Source organism: Phyllobates terribilis, unplaced genomic scaffold, assembly GCF_046119375.1.
Source record: "Phyllobates terribilis strain yellow unplaced genomic scaffold, ASM4611937v1 Scaffold_2__4_contigs__length_985480577, whole genome shotgun sequence".
In the NCBI taxonomy this organism is placed as follows: Eukaryota; Metazoa; Chordata; class Amphibia; order Anura; family Dendrobatidae; genus Phyllobates; species Phyllobates terribilis.
In genome coordinates this window covers 465532259-465549495 of record NW_027362762.1, presented here as the reverse complement: position 1 = coordinate 465549495, position 17237 = coordinate 465532259, and positions in this window count along the sequence as shown.

Here is a 17237-nt window from a genome sequence, read left to right as displayed (position 1 = left end):
TGCAAATTGACAAAGCCAAGATGGTCAAGTTTCGCCAGGAGACACGCCGCGCCGAGGGGAGTTGCTTCTACTGTGGCAGTATAGAGCATCTGATCCGTTCCTGCTCGGAGAGACTGGGAAATTCCAGTGTGTAGGACCGCTCGGAGGGGTCATCCTAGGCAACAGTTCTTCCTCTCCGTCCTTGACTCTGTCCATTTCTGTCACCAGTGGTGAGACCTGCTTCTTCGAGACTGCCTTTCTGGATTCCGGAGCCGCAGGCAATCTCATTCAATAGGCTATTGTGGAATGTTATCAGATTCTTACCATACGTCTGGCTAAACCTTTGGCGGTTTCCTCAGTGGATGGGAAGCTTCTTCCGGAGACCATCTTGCTGGTCACTGAGCCTGTAACTCTTCAGGTGGGAATGCTGCACTCGGAGAAGATCTCCTTTCATGTGCTGTCCGGTCTCTCTCATCCCCTCTTGCTTGGTCTGCCCTGGTTACAGAGACATGAGCACGTCCTGAATTGGAGATCTGGTGAAGTGCTCCGTTGGGGTCAGGAATGCCATGAATCCTTTCTGCTTCCGGTTCGTCCTGCTCGACCCCCGTCTACGCCGGCTAACCTACCTGGCCTGCCGGCACCCTACTGGTCTTATGTGGACGTCTTTGACAAAAGGGAGGCTGAGACACTACCACCTCATAGGCCTTATGATTGCCCCATCGACCTAATACCTGGTGCGTCACCTCCTCGTGGGCGAATCTACCCCTTGTCGTTGTTAGAACCCTCCTGTTAGTTTTTGCTATCTTGTGTTTTGCGGTCACGTGACCAGCTGCCTATATATACCAGCTCCGCCCTTCTGGCTTTGCTGGACTTCAGTGTTTTTTGCCTGTCTCTCTAGCCAGGTGCTTCAATGCCTATCTCTGTCTAGTTTGCTTGGTCCTCTGGGACCTCTAGTACTTTTTGTCAGTTTGTCTTTTTGCTCTGCAACAACTTCTGTTAGGAGGTGTCCCATTTTTGTCCCAGTCCTTAGTTCTTTTAGGGACCCCTCCCTTTATTCTATAGGTCTCCGTTCAGACTAGTCGAGGACGAAGGCGGGTCTGTTCACAAGGAACAGGCTGCCCGCTACATTGTAGGGATTCAGCTTAGTCTTACTGTAGGGACAGCTTTTCCCATTCTTTACTTAGTTTATGTTGCAGATCATAACAGTCGTTGGCCGAGACCTGTGCTATGTCTGAGTACATTGAGGAGAATCTTGCTAGGGGATTTATCCGGAAATCCACCTCTCTGGCTGGAGCAGGATTCTTCTTCGTCAAGAAGAAAGACGGCTCGCTTCGTCCTTGTATTTACTATAGGGGTCTAAACCAGATTACCATCAAAAATAAGTACCCCCTGCCGCTTATCTCGGAGTTGTTTGATCGCATAAAAGGCGCAAAGATCTTCACCAAGCTCGATCTTCGGGGGGCGTGCAATCTGGTCTGAATTATCCAGGGAGACGAGTGGAAGACGGCATTCAACACCCGGGATGGTGACTACGAATACCGCATGATGCCCTTTGGTCTTTGTGATGCTCCAGCTGTCTTCCAGGAGCTAGTTAACGACATCTTCCGAGATCTCCTGTATTCCTGCGTGGTGGTGTACCTGGACGAAATCTTGGTGTTCTCCCCGGACCTGCCCTCACACCTGAGGGATGTTCGTCAGGTTCTGCTGAGGCTCCGGAGGAATCGCCTGTATGCTAAATACGAGAAATGCCTCTTTGAGCAGACCTCCTTGCCGTTTCTTGGTTACATAATTTCTGAGACCGGTCTACGGATGGATCCCGAGAAGGTGTCTGCCGTCTTAAAGTGGCCCCGACCGGAGGGATTGAAGGCGATTCAACGGTTTCTGGGTTTCGCAAACTATTACCGCCTCTTCATTCCTCATTTTTCCTCCCGGGCTGCTCCCATCTCTGCTCTCACCCGTAAAGGAGCAAATCCCAGGGAGTGGTCTTCCGAGGCGGAGAAAGCCTTCCTCTCCCTAAAACAAGCGTTCTCCTCCACTCCAGTGCTACACCGTCCAGATTGCAACAAGCAGTTCTTCCTGGAGGTCGATGCCTCCTCCTCCGGGGCCGGAGCAGTGCTCACCCAGAAATCCTCGTCCGGGAGAATGGTAACCTGCGGCTTCTTCTCCAAGCTCTTCTCCTCATCCGAGCGCAACTACTCCATAGGAGATCGAGAGCTGCTGGCCATCAAATTAGTGCTGGAGGAGTGGCGCTACTTGCTGGAGGGGGCTCTGCACCCAGTGGTCATCTACACTGACCATAAAAACCTCGCTTATTTGCAGAATGCCCAAAGACTAAACCGGCGTCAGGCCAGATGGTCACTAGTCTTAGCTCGATTCTGCTTTACACTTCACTAACGCCTGGCAGACATTAAAGCGGATGCACTATCCCGTTCATTTTTGTCTACCGACCAGGAGGAGGTGCCTCTACATGTCACTGACCCCTCCAAAATAATGACTGTTGCTCCGTTTGACCTGTCTCATCTACCTCCCGGTAAGACCTTTGTACCGGTTCAGGATCGGAAGAAAGTTTTACTGTGGGGTCATTCGTCCAAACTGACTGGTCACCCCGGCCAGAGGAAGACATTTCTGCTCATTGCCCGACATTATTGGCAGCCCACCCAGCGCATGGATGTTGCGGAATTTGTCGCGGCTTGTTCCTCTTGTGCCCGTAACAAGATACCTAGGCACCTCCCAGATGGCCGTCTTCTTCCTCTTCCCGTGCCTTCCACTCCGTGGCAACATATTGCAATGGACTTCATCATGGATCTCCCTGTTTCTGCTGGTTGTTCTGTCATTTGGGTGGTCGGTGACTGCTTTTCTAAGATGGCCCACTTCATTCCCCTGCCTGATCTTCCGTCTGCACCGGTGGTAGCTAAGGACTTCATCCATCACATCTTCCGTCTTCGCGGCCTACCCCTCCACATTGTCTCGGATCACGGAGTTCAATTCACTTTGCGCTTCTGGAGAGCCACGTGCAAGCTTCTGGATGTCTCCTTGGATTTTTCTTTGGCCTATCATCCTCAGTCCAATGGCCAAGTGAAACGCATCAATCAAATCCTCACCAGTTTTCTTCGACACTTTGTCAACGCTCACCATAGCGATTGGGTTGAGTTCCTGCCCTGGGCTGAGTTTTCCTATAACAACCATGAGAGCGAGTCTTCTGCTAAAACTCTGTTTTTGTGGTCTACGGTCAACACCCCCGGATTCCATTTCCTGTCTTCTCTTCAGTGGACAATCCTGCCGCGGAGTCTCTCATCAGCGAATTTTCTGCAATTTGGGAAGACCCTGCACTTCTTCAGTCCTCGGAGCGGATGAAGAAGCATGCTGATAAGATACGTCTGGATCCGCCTCTATTCCGTCCGGGAGACAAGGTCTGGCTTTCTTCCAAATATGTTCGTCTTAAGATACCATCTTACAAGTTGGGTCCGCGGTTCATCGGTCAGTTCGAGGTTCTGAACCAAATTAATCCGTGTTAGAACTCTCCTGTTAGGTTTTTTTTAGTTTGCTGGTCACATGACCATTTTTGCCTATTTAATCCGGCTCCGCCCTCCTGGTCTTGCTGGACTTCATTGTATTTACTACTCTTGAGCTAGCTTGGTGCTCTGTTGCCGTTCTCTGTTAGTTTTTCTAGGTCTTCTGACCTCTATGCTTTTTGTTGTGTGTTTGTCTTTGACTGCTACTATTTCTGCTAGGAGGTGTCCAACTTATCCCAGTCCCTAGTTCTTGTAGGGATCCCTCCCTCACATCTATAGGTCTTCGTTCAGACTAGCCGAGGACTTTAGCGGGTCTGATCGCAGGATCAGGTTCCCCGTTACATCGTAGGGATCTAGTTTAGTTCTATTGTAGGGACAGTTCTCCTCTCTTTCCTTAGTCCCTGTAGCAGATCATAACAGCCCTAAAAGAAAAAAAAAATTTTCTTTAAGGAAAGACCTCCAGTTTTCCATCATGGTCTCGGTTCAAGATTTGGCTCAACGCTTGCAGGGACTCTCTCTGGAGGTGGCCAAGCTCCAACAACACGTGAGTAGCTGTTCTGGAGCACATTTTGTGGAACCAAAGGTACGTCTGCCTGATTTATTTTTTGGCGAACAACAAGATTTTTTTTCTTTTAAAAATGCTTGTTTATTGTATTTTCGTTTGAGACCCGGATACTCTGGTGATGAATCACAGCGCATAGGGTTCATAATGTCACTTTTGCGCAAAGATCCTCAGGGATGGGCCTTCTCTCTCCAACCTAGTGATCCGTGCTTTAGATCAGTGGATAGTTTTTTTTCTGCTTTGGGTTTGTTGTATGATGATCCTGATCGTGTCTCATCTGCTGAGTCTGAATTGAGACGTTTGAGGCAGGGATCAGGTAATGTGGAAAAATATTGTTCTCACTTCCGTCGGTGGTCTGCCCAGGTGGGGTGGAACGATTCAGCTTTGAAAAGCTTGTTTCTTGCAGGGCTAGGTGAAAGGGTTAAGGATTTACTGATTGCTTATCCCACACCTGGAAACTTGCAGGAGGCTATGCAATTAGCTATACGGGTGGACAGGAGACTGCGTGCAAGAGTTAATGAGAGCAAATCCTCTGCTATGTCAGCTCCGAGCCTTGAGAGGGTCTGTGCTGACAATGGAGAGCCGATGGAGATTGGGGCGATGCCACCCCGCTCTCAGGAAAAAGATCGCAGGCTTTCTGAAGGCTTGTGCTTCTATTGCGGAAATTCTGGTCATTTTATTAAGAACTGTGTGCTTCGTTTGAAGAAAGAAAAAAAAATGGTCAGTTATGCCCGTATTGCCTGTTTAAATTCTAAGGGAGTATTCCTATCTGCCACTACTGCTGCTCAGGATGAATTAATTGAATTTCGGGTATTTGTGGATTGTGGTTCTACTCTGAATGTGATTGATGGGGGATTCTTGGAAAAACTTAGATTAGAACCTAAAACTTTGTCATCCCCTATTGCTGTGGTTTCTGTTGATGGCTCTCCCTTGAAGAGTGTTACTCATAAGGTCTGTGAATTTCCCCTCACTATTAATGGTATTCACCAAGAAAATTTGGATTTGGTGGTATTGGATAATTTGCCTTCTCCAGTAATATTGGGCTACCCTGGTTAAAATTGCACAATCCTGTACTGGATTGGTCTACCAATGAAATTAAGTCCTGGAGCCCTAAGTGTTATGACAAGTGTTGTAACGGACGTATTGCTGCTGTGGATAAAGGGGAATTGCCTGTACCTATTCAGGATTTTTGGAGAGTTTTTTCTGAGGAGGAGTCACAAATTTTGCCTCCCTATAGAGACTATGATTGTACCACTGAATTTGTCCCTGGAGCGACTCTTCCTAAAAGTCGTTTATTTAATCTTACTATTCCTGAGAGAAAGGCTTTGGAGGAATACATACAGACAAGCTTGGCCGCCGGTCACATTAGGCCTTCCAAGTCTCCTGTGGCTGTTGGATTTTTTTTTGTAAAAAAAAAAGATGGCGGTTTACGTCCTTGTCTGGACTTTCGTGAGATTAATAAAATTACTGTACGCAATCCTTACCCACTGCCATTGATTCCTGATTTATTTAACCAGTTAGTGGGGGCCAAGTGGTTCTCTAAAATTGATCTCCGGGGGGCATACAATTTGTTGCGCATGAAGGAGGGTGATGAATGGAAGACTGCTTTTAACACTCCTGTGGGTCATTTTGAGAATCTGGTTATGCCTTTTGGTCTTACCAATGCTCCAGCATTTTTTCAGAATCTTATTAATGACATCCTTAGACCTTTAATCGGCAAAAATGTGGTTGTGTATTTGGATGACATTCTGATTTATTCGCCTGATCTGGAGTCTCATTGGCGGAGCGTACGTGAAGTATTACAGTTATTAATGGACAATTCGCTTTTTGCTAAGCTGGAGAAATGTGAGTTCGCTGTACAGAGAATTAGTTTTTTGGGCTACATTATCTCCAGTGAAGGTTTTGAGATGGACCCGGTTAAAGTTCAAGCTGTGCAGGAATGGCCTAGGCCTATTGGTTTGAAATCGATACAGAGGTTTTTGGGTTTCGCCAATTATTACAGAAAATTCATAAAAAATTTTTCTATTATTGTCAAACCGCTGACCGATCTCACCAGGAAAGGTGCTAATGCGGTTCAGTGGACTTCTGAGGCCATTGAAGCTTTTGTGTTTCTAAAGGAGAGGTTCACCTCTGCTCCCATCCTTATGCAGCCTGATGTGACTAAGCCGTTTTTGGTTGAGGTTGATGCTTCTTCGGTGGGGGTCGGTGCGGTGTTGTCTCAGGAAAACAAGGATGGAGTACATCCCTGTGCCTTTTTTTCAAAAAAATTTTCTGAGACTGAACTTAATTACGATATTGGTAATCGGGAATTGCTGGCGATTAAACTCGCATTTGAACACTGGCGTCACCTCTTGGAAGGTGCTGAATTTCCCATTCAGGTTTTCACTGATCATAAAAATCTGATCTATCTTGATGCTGCCAAGCGCTTGAATGCCCGTCAGGCTAGGTGGGCACTTTTTTTCTCGCGGTTTAATTTTTCCGTTTCTTACATCCCGGGTACCAAGAATGTTAAAGCGGATGCTTTGTCTCACAGCTTTTCTCCCATGGTCGGTGTTGAGGAGGAAGAGGAGAGCATTTTACAAGAAGGTGTTGTGATTGCTGCTTTGGACTCCGTTTTGGAGGATGAGATTCTTAAAGCACAGGAGAATGCCCCATCTAACACTCCCCATGGGAGGTTGTTTGTGCCTAGGACCTTTAGGAGAGATTTGTTTGTTGAGTGTCATGAGTCTCGGTTGGCAGGTCATCCAGGAATTTCTGAGACCAAAAGACTTGTGGGTCGCAGTTTTTGGTGGCCTGGATGGCAGAAGGAAGTCATTAAGTGGGTGCACCAATGTACTGTGTGTGCTAGATCCAAGTCTTCGCATGCTCCTGCTGCGGGGTTGCTTTGCCCTCTGGAGGTTCCTAGTGCACCTTGGACACATCTGGCTATGGACTTTATTACTGACCTTCCCCCATCTGAAGGTTTCACGGTCATCTGGGTGGTCGTGGACCGTTTTAGCAAGATGTGTCACTTGGTTCCCTTCATCAAACTGCCTTGCGCTAAGACACTCGCTAAGGCCTTTGTCAAGGAAATTGTCAGACTACATGGTGTTCCTACTGACATTGTTTCTGATAGGGGACCTCAGTTCGTGGCTCGTTTTTGGCGTGCCTTTTGTGACAGGTTGGGAGTTCATTTGTCGTTTTCATCTGGATATCATCCTGAGTCTAATGGCCAGACAGAAAGGAAGAACCAGGATGTTGAGCAGTTCTTGCGTTGTTTTGTGGCAGACAATCAAGAGGGGTGGTCTGAGTTTCTGCCACTTGCTGAATTTGCTCTTAACAACCATACATCCTCTTCTGCTGGGTGTTCGCCTTTTTTTTGTTGTTCTGGGAGACATCCGTCTTTTGGGTCATTCTCCAAATTGGTTTCGGCTGTGTCTGAGGAGGAGAGTTTTTCCGGTGATTTGGAGAGAGTTTGGACGGATGTGCGTGGTAATCTTCAGGAGGCTAACAAAAAATCTAAGAGGTACTTTGATAGGAAACGGCAAGAGGTTTTGTTTGCTGTTGGTGACATGGTTTGGTTGTCCTCTAAGAATCTGCGATTGAGGATTCCTTCTAAAAAATTGGGTCCCAAGTTCATAGGGCCCTTTAAGGTGCTTCAGATAGTTAACCAATCTGCTGTTAGGTTGGAGGTTCCTACGTCCTGGAAGATTAACCTGGTGTTTCATGTTTCTCTGTTGAAAAAAGCTGATGTGTCTGATGGTGACGCCTCTGCCACTGTTCCTAAGGTGGTGGAGGACGGGGAATATGAAATTTCCCGCATCCTAAATTCTAGACGGTATAGAGGGAGTTTGCAGTATCTCGTCGCTTGGAAGGGTTTCGGACCTGAGGATAACTCATGGGTGAGGGCGGATGATGTTTCTGCTTCCAGACTTGTCAGAGCGTTTCACAGGAGGTTTCCTGGTAAGCCTGGGCCTAGGAGATCCGGAGGATCCTCTTAGAAGAGGGGATACTGTTAGAACTCTCCTGTTAGGTTTTTTTTAGTTTGCTGGTCACATGACCATTTTTGCCTATTTAATCCGGCTCCGCCCTCCTGGACTTGCTGGACTTCATTGTATTTACTACTCTTGAGCTAGCTTGGTGCTCTGTTGCCGTTCTCTGTTAGTTTTTCTAGGTCTTCTGACCTCTATGCTTTTTGTTGTGTGTTTGTCTTTGACTGCTACTATTTCTGCTAGGAGGTGTCCAACTTATCCCAGTCCCTAGTTCTTGTAGGGATCCCTCCCTCACATCTATAGGTCTTCGTTCAGACTAGCCGAGGACTTTAGCGGGTCTGATCGCAGGATCAGGTTCCCCGTTACATCGTAGGGATCTAGTTTAGTTCTATTGTAGGGACAGTTCTCCTGTCTTTCCTTAGTCCCTGTAGCAGATCATAACAATCCGGTGGCTTACAAGCTGAAACTCCCAGCCTCCTTACGGATTCCCAACTCCTTTCACGTGTCTCTCCTCAAACCGGTTGTCCTTAATTCTTTCTCTGACGATCAAGGTACCACTCCAGCTCCAGTCTCTACTGAGGATGTCTTTGAGGTAGAAAACATTTTGGCCACCAAGAGGGTAAGAGGAAAGACTTTCTTTCTTGTGGATTGGAAGGGGTTTGGCCAGGAGGAGAGGTCATGGGAGCCCAGGAAGAAGATTCATGCCCCTCATCTTCTAGAAAAATTTCTTGCAGGCTTTAAGAAGAGGGGGCGTAAAAGGAGGGGTACGGTAGCATCAGCGTCTCTGCCTCCTGCCAGGCAGAGATGCCATTCCCCTCACCGCTGTGGCCCCGGTCCAGCGTCTTCCTGCTACCCTGCAGCTGAGGCGCGCACTGCGCGCAGCTTCCTAGGCACTGGCTTATGGTGCGCGGCGTGCGTGCTCCCTCCCTCTTAAAGGGGCCGCGTGCGCCATCCTAAAGAGTCCTCGGTCAATGGCCGGAGGACTGTCCCTATATTAAGTACCTCCTCCAAAATGGAGGTGCCTGTGCAGGGTTGTTGTTTGTGTGCTCTCCTCAGCCCTCAAGTCCCTTGCCCCCCAGTCTGTCTAACAGTCCTGCCCGCCAATCTGCCAGTTACTTGCCATGCCCGCCAGCCTGCCTACCCGGAGCACCTGCCAGTTACCTGCTGTGCCTGACAACCTGCCTACCCGGAGCACCTGCCAGTTACCTGCCGTGCCCGCCAGCCTGCCTACCCGGAGCACCTGCCAGTTACCTGCCGTGCCCGCCAGCCTGCCTACCCGGAGCACCTGTCAAGTTACCTGCCATACCCGTCTGCTCGTTTAACCGGAGTACCCGTCTGGCTATCCACTGTACCCGCCTGCTTATCTACCCGGATCACCTGCCAGCCTACCTGCCGTGCTCATCTGCTGTACCGGTCCACTCCTGTCATCTGACCCATGGAAGTCACCTGCTCTCACACAAGGTCTGTCCCAGAGTGGCACCTGGTTCACCTGCCCGGTCCCTCCCTGGTTCACGATGTCGACTAAGCCGCCGTGTGACCTGGGTCGGTTCGAGTAGGCACTTAGTTACACCCTTCTGGTCCCACCTGGCATCTAAGCACAGAGGTTCCACCACCCAGACCCGTAACAATATAGATATTCAAACTATTGAACTAAAGTAATACTAAAGCCATAGAGAATGGAACAAAAACAAGAATACACTGTGAAAGGATAACATCCGAAGACAGGATTGAGATAACTTTGCAGTCTGCACACTATTGAAGACTATAAAACAGCTTTTTCACATTTAAATTTGTAGAGGTAATTGTAGCAATTCCAATTTGGTCTTAATAGAAAAGTAACAATAGCACTGACTTCAGATAATTACAAAGGGGCTAAAATATTTATAAACCTAAAAACACCATGAATAGTGTGGGTGTGTGTGTGTGTGGAGGGGGTGAGAGTCATGATACTGTGAAGAGGGCTGTTGGAGCATTGAGGGCATCATATTGTTTGGGGAGTGATGGTGGCCATCATACGGTGGGTGGGGTGGCTGTGTGAGAATCATACTGAGAGTAGGGGAATTACAGGGACATTATACTGTGTGGGTAGCACTTTAGTGGCACCATGCTGTGTTACAAGGCTTTGGGGGAAAGTATGCTATGTTGGGGGGGGCATTATACTGTGTTGGGAACACTATGCAAGTATTTTAATGTGTGGGGGGCAATTTGGTAGCATCATACCGTATTAGGGGACTGGGTGACCATCATAATTTGCAGGGAAAATGGTGGAGTCACAGTAGCATACTGTATGGGGAAACTCATTGTGGGGGTATAATACTGCGTGTTTGGGGAGCATTTTGGGGGGGTATCATACTTTAACAGGGCCATGAATGGGGTATTGTAGTGGGTGAGAACATTAAGAGGCTTAAGTATGGGCACAATTACTGTGTTTGTGCTGAAATACATGTCCCTCTCTCTGTCTTTAAAATTTGCAAGGTATGCCCTTCTGTAACGGCCCCTATGCGCCGTGAGCCCACCTAGTCTGGCAAATTATTTTTTGGGAGGTGAGAGAGGGACCCAATTAGGACTTTTGCTCTGAGGCCCCATGATTTATATGTATGCCATTGTTTCCAATAGATCTAAGATAGTTTAAAGTGTTGTGTGAACATGTTCGGATAAGGGGCTATCTGAGCACGCTTGAGTCCTGACTGAGTATCTTCGGCGTGCTCGGAAAATATGTTCGCGTCGCTGCGGCTGCATGATTCGCAGCTGTTTGACAGCCGGGAGACATGCAGGGATTTGCTGACAAACAGACAATCCCTGCATGTGTTGTGGCAGTCAAGCAGCATTGGAGACATCAAGCTGTGGCGACGCAAACAATTTTTCTGAGCACGCCGAAGATACTCGGTTAGGACTCGAGCGTGCTCAGATAGCCCCTTATCCGAGCACGTTCACGCAACACTAATAGTTTAATATAAAGGATTATGTTCTACTATAAACTCACTTCAATCAAAATATCCACACGCGTAAAAATTATGCAGAGAAACACACAAACCCACTACAAAGAAAACTGCCTAACATAAAAAGCTATACCCAGTGTCATGAATACAGATAATGAAATATGCAATCCAGGTACACTACTGTTCAACAGTTTGGGGTCATTTAGAAATTTCATTATTTTTTAAAGAAAAGAACATTTTTTTTCAATTAAGCTAACATTAAATGAATCAGAAATACACTCTATACATTGTTAATGTTGTAAATGAATATTCTAGCTGCAAACGTCTTGTTTTTATTGCAATATCTACATAGGTGTATAGAGGCCCATTTCCAACAACCACCACTCCAGTGTTTTAATGGTACATTGTGTTTGCTAACTGTGTAAGAAGGCTAATGGATGTTTAGAAAACCCTAGAAAACCCTTGCACAAGTATGTTAGCCCAGCTGAAAACTGTTTGGCTGATTTGAGAAGCTATAAAATTGGCTTTACTTTGAGCTAGTTGAGAATCTGGAGCATTACATTTGTTTCTTCTATGAAACTCTCAAAATGGCCAGAAAAAGAGAACTTTCATGTGAAACTCGACAGTCTATTCTTGTTCTTAGAAATGAAGGCTATTCCATGCAAGAAATTGCCAAGAAACTGAAGATTTCCTACAACGTTGTGTACTACTCCCTTCAGAGGAGAGCACAAACAGGCTCTAACCAGAGTAGAAAAAGAAGTGGGAGGCCCCGCTGCACAACTGAGCAACAAGACAAGTACATTAAAGTCTCTAGATTGAGAAATCGACGCCTCATAGCTCCTCAACTGGCAGCTTCATTAAATAGTACACGCAAAACGCCAGTGTCAACGTCTACAGTGAAGAGGTGACTCCGGGATGCTGGCCTTCAGGGCAAAGTGGCAAAGAAAAAGCCATATCTGAGACTGGCTAATAAAAGGAAAAGATTAATATGGGCAAAAGAACACAGACATTGGACAGAGGAAGATTGGTAAAAAGTTTTATGGACAGATAAATCAAAGTTTCAGGTGTTTGGATCACACAGAAGAACATTTGTGAGACGCAGAACAACTGAAAAGGTGCTAGAAGAGTGCCTGACACCATCTGTCAAGCATGGTGGAGGTAATGTGATGGTCTGGGGTTGCTTTGGTGCTGGTAAAGTGGGAGATTTGTACAAGGTAAATGGGATTTTGAATAAGGAAGGCTATCACTCCATTTGGCAATGCCATGCCATACCCTGTGGGCAGCGCTTGATTGGAGCCAATTTCATCCTACAACAGGACAATGACCCAAAGCACACCTCCAAATTATGCATGAACTATTTAGGGAAGAAGCAGGCAGCTGGTATTCTATCTGTAATGGAGTGGCCAGCGCAGTCACCAGATCTCAACCTAATTGAGCTGTTGTGGGAGCAGCTTGACCGTATGGTACGCAAAAAGTGCCCATCAAGCCAATCCAACTTGTGGGAGGGGCTTCAGGAAGCATGGGGGGAAATTTCTCAAGATTACCTCATTAAATTACCAGATAGAATGCCAAAGGTCTGCAATGCTGTAACTGCTCCAAAGGGAGCATTCTTTGACGAAAGCAAAGTTTGAAGGAGAAAATTATTCTTTCTAATAAAAATCATTATTTCTAACCTTGTCAATGTCTGGACTATATTTTTTATTCATTTTGCAACTCATTTGATAAATAAAAGTATGAGTTTTCATGCAAAACACAAAATTGTCTGGGTGACCCCAAACTTTTGAATGGTAGTGTATGTCCCAGAAAAAAAGTCCCCATGAAAAAACACCAGACACATCATCAGGAAGGAAAGATGGCAGTATACTCCTGCGCTCCTGAGAAATAAGCCATTTGCTCCATGTCAGATCTGCAGGGAACATGTGTCGGGATCTAATGCAAAACATGGTATGGTATTTTGTTGGGACTTTCATCTGAGGCATACAGTACCTTGGTTGTCTAATTAATTCTGTATGTATTACATTGGATATAGCTTTTTTATTATTTGTGTAACAAGCAGCTTTCTTTGTGATGGGATTATCCATTAAGAGGTTCCCTTTAATTTACTATTATTTTAATTGTGCACAACTTGTGACCAATGGGTCATATGCAGCCTACATTACATTCTGAGCGGTCCTTAGCCATCTATTGCAACCCTTTACAGAAAGGAACAGATGGTTGTTGTGTATGTGGTTCTCTCTTAACCTAAGGTGTTCTCAAGCTTCTTCTTCAGAGGTGCTCTGCTCCCCAGTCTCCCAGCTTCCTGTTTGCCAGGGGGCAGTGTGCTCCTTAAGATTAACAGTTCGGACCTGTGGCCTGGTTGCGCCACTGGCCCGAATTGTGCAAAAAAATGCCGCAGCAGCATTTGAGGAGTGCAGGGGCATTAAAGATGGCAAAATCATGAGTTCCAGCCAGCTTTAGACTATGCTTACAAACTCTATCAAATGAAGCTTGTAAGCACTACACAAGCTCGGCCTGTAACTTAGACAATGAGCTTTAAACAATAAAATGGAAGATTCCTTCATTCTTGATAATAGAGGGCAATTTAATAAGAGATAGTATGCATAGTTGCTTGCTTTTACAAAGTATTTTGTAATTTTAACCATTAGTGCTGTTGAGACTAACCCTTAAATAGGGATGTGAAACTTTTGGCTGTTTCCTTTACTCTCATAAACTACAGAGAGCTACGTTTATGTGTGGATACCTCAACTTTTTTTTCTGGAGTGCCAAATTGGGAGGGAGAAACCTCATTCTTTGAAACCTCCATAAAGAGAACCCCTGATTATCATATATTTTATAGCATGTATGGTTTATTTGTCTCAGATGGAAATGTACCTTTAACTTTCTTGTGAAGCCCCTCTCAAGAGACAAGGAGGCACTCCCTCTTCTTGGGGAAAGACAGGTTCAATCTCCAGATGAGACAGGCCTTTTTTACCATAAGAACTATTAATCTGTGGAATAGTCTACCTCAGAAAGTGGCCACAGTGGGAACTGTTAATGGTGTCAAAAAAGCTTAGATGCTTTATTTGAAGAAGACAATATTTATGTACAAATATAAAATTCTTGTTCTGAATGTTGATTCAATCAATTGACCCTCAGGCTGTGTGCCCACGTAGCGTTTTTCAAGCGTTTATGCTGCGGAATTTCCGCAGCGGAAACGCTTGTGAAACGCTAGGTAATCCGCACCCCATGGTCCCCAAGGGGATTCCGCATGTTCTATGCACATGCTGCGGATTTTTCCGCAGCGTTTATGCTGCGTACAAAAATCCGCAGCATGTCATTTAATTTTGCGGAAGCGCAGCAGAACTCCCGCCATTGACTTGCATTGAGACGCATAGAAACCGCGACTGTACATTTTTACAAGCGGCTTCTATGCGTCTCTATGTGCGGATGGTACCCAGTTCTGGAGGAGAGGAGACTCTCATCCAGACCTGGGTACCATTGTACCTGTAAAAAAAGAATACAATAACAAATAAAGTTTATATTCACCTGTCCAGCGGCTTGTCTCTGAATGCCGGCATCGCTTGAGGACCTGCGGTGACGTCACAGTCATGTGACCGCAGGCCCTTCACCGCTCTGTCTCGCGAGATGCCGGCATCCAGGAACCAGACAGGAAGCAGCGCTGCAGCCACGCCGGGGCCTCGGGGGTGAGTATAGCTTTATTTGTTTTAAGTTTTACGGTTCACACTGTATAAATCCATGCCGTTTGCATGGATTTATACAGTGTAACCTAGTTGTCAAGCACTTTCCAAGTGATGCTATCGCCTGGAAAGCGCTTGTCAATCTGCATGCAGAAACGCATGTGAATCTGCATGTGGATCCGCATGTATTCTGCAGGAAAAACGCATGTGACGCACCCCTGGGCCTTCGTCGCGCGGCATCGCGCGCACGGGAGCTTACCCGGAGCCGGATCTGTTGAGGGTTGTAGTCTCGTGGCGGTGACCCGGTCCGTGCCCAGGGAGTCAAACTGAGCGGCGATGTATTAGCGGTAGATGTTGGACGACTACGCCACCCGTTGAATGCAGCGAAGGAGCTGCCGCTGCAGGGCAGACCGCTGAGGCCGGTGGTAGGATTGTGCAGCGTGATAGTATCACCCCCAACGGGAGGGGTATGGCCTCAGGGCAGCCGACGTGGATGATGGGGGGTAGCAGGAATCACTCAGAGACGATGCGGTGTAATTCAGGGTCTTTACTGGTGATAAAGATAGACCCTCCCGGAGTACTGGCTAGCCATCGGGGCCTGGTCAGTCCTTGAGCAGATGGGATCTCCCCTGGCCAGGCGGAGTTGTAGGCCTCCCAAACTGACTGTACTCTTCTGGCTACCTTGCTAGAGGCGGGTATAAGTAGCCCACGTCCCTGAGTGTCCCGTGTGGTGCTCACCCGTATGGCCGGTGACTCGGGGCCTTCTAGTGGCGTCCGCTCCACGACGGCGGTGCTGGTCCCACGCGTGTGACCGTGCCTTCGGGTTTCTTGGCCAGAGGACCTGAAATCCCCTGCCGGGCGGTTTCTGCTGCTGGGTAAAGATTAGTCCCCACAGCCTCGGACTCCGGGTCCGGTGATAGCTTCTCAGTCAGGGCGAGCTCTGCAGCTGCCAGCCCCTGACTCCTTATAGCACTGCTCCCACAGAGCTCCTGATGTTCTTTTCCTAGATCTGCTTCTCTTCTCTGTCTCTACTTCTTCTCTACTCTCCAACCCTGCCTCAGCCCTAGGTTTATATAGGGGAAGTTCTTCCCTTCCCAGGACTGGGCAGGAGGTGTGGCATGCACAGGATCCCTGACCAAGAGACCTCCCACCTGCTCTCAGACATAACATTGCTGTTACTGTGGAAACCAGACCCCTGGGGTGCCACATTCCCCCCTAGTGAAATTTAGTACTCCGGGACTAAACATATTTTTAGAAAAACATAACAAGGTATAAACAATAATAATACAATAAGAAAAACACATAAAGATGGTTACGGCGTGTCCGCAACCGGGTGCAGTCTTTGAAGAAAACAAAGGTGTCCATTTCACCAAAACAGGGAGATGTAACCAGGTAGGGGTCTGTCCTGCCCCGAGTCCTTAACAGTCTTTTAGTCCATTCCTGGGTTACGCTCCAACCAATTGTACAAGGATTCCCGGTAAATCCACCAAGGACTCCTAAAAATAACTAGAAACACATAATTATTTACAAGTAACAGACAGGTGACCACAAATAAAACAATTTAAACACTTCAAATCCTCCAACGTGCGGGTAACTGGCCTCTAGTGGCCCTAGTGGACCTACGGAGTTGACTGTCTGGCCCTGAACTACAGGGTGTAGGAGCTGTCAAGGGTAAACTGGGCAGCTGTCTACGGGCTCTTTGGCTCACTAGGGGTACGGCAGGCTCACTATGAGCAGAGGGTTGATCCTCCTGTTCTGCTTGTGTGGAGTCTGCTGCCTCCTGGACCGACTGCTCTTGCAGCTCTACCTGTTGCTCCGTAGGCACTTGGGATGCTGGTTGGAGGAACGTGAGGACGGGTACCACAACTGCACCATTGACTTGAGTCCAGGATCGAGGGAAGTCTCCGAGCACAGTACTAACCATATCTTCCCTTTCCTCTACGGGTCGAGGGTCTTCTTGCTCTCCTTCTGGGTTCCGTAGCTGTTCGGGACACTTCTTCAGGTGATCCCGGGATACAATGGCTGTGGTTTCCCCTCCGTCTTTACTGATGGTACAAACCTTTGGGTTGTCGTGGCTTGAGGGCAGTACGGTGTACGGGTCCTTCTCCCACTGGTCGTCCAACTTGTGGAGCCGTCTCTTCCTCTTCAAGACCTGCTCTCCGGGTACCAGGGGAACAGCGGGAGCATACTGGTTGTAATTTTTCTCTTGTCTTTCCCTAGCGAGACAGAGACTTCGCTCCACGCTCTCCTGTACTTTCCGGTACTGCTGCTGCCTCTCTGTGTCCCAGTCTGCTTCCGGTGAAGTGTCCTCGGGTGTCAGGACTCCCATCTCCAGGTCAACAGGTAGCTTACCAGGCCTTGCCCTCATTAGGTAAGCCGGGGTACAGTTGGTGGAACCTACAGGGATGTAGTTATATAGGTCCACCAGGTCGGGCAGCTTCTCAGGCCACAGACTGCGTTCTTCCAGGGGCAACGTTTTCAGAAGATCCATTACCACCTGGTTCATTTTCTCACAAAGTCCATTAGTTTGCGGATGATAGGGTGTCGTCCTTATCTTCCGGCAGCCATACAGATTGCAGAATTCCTGGAAGACCTCC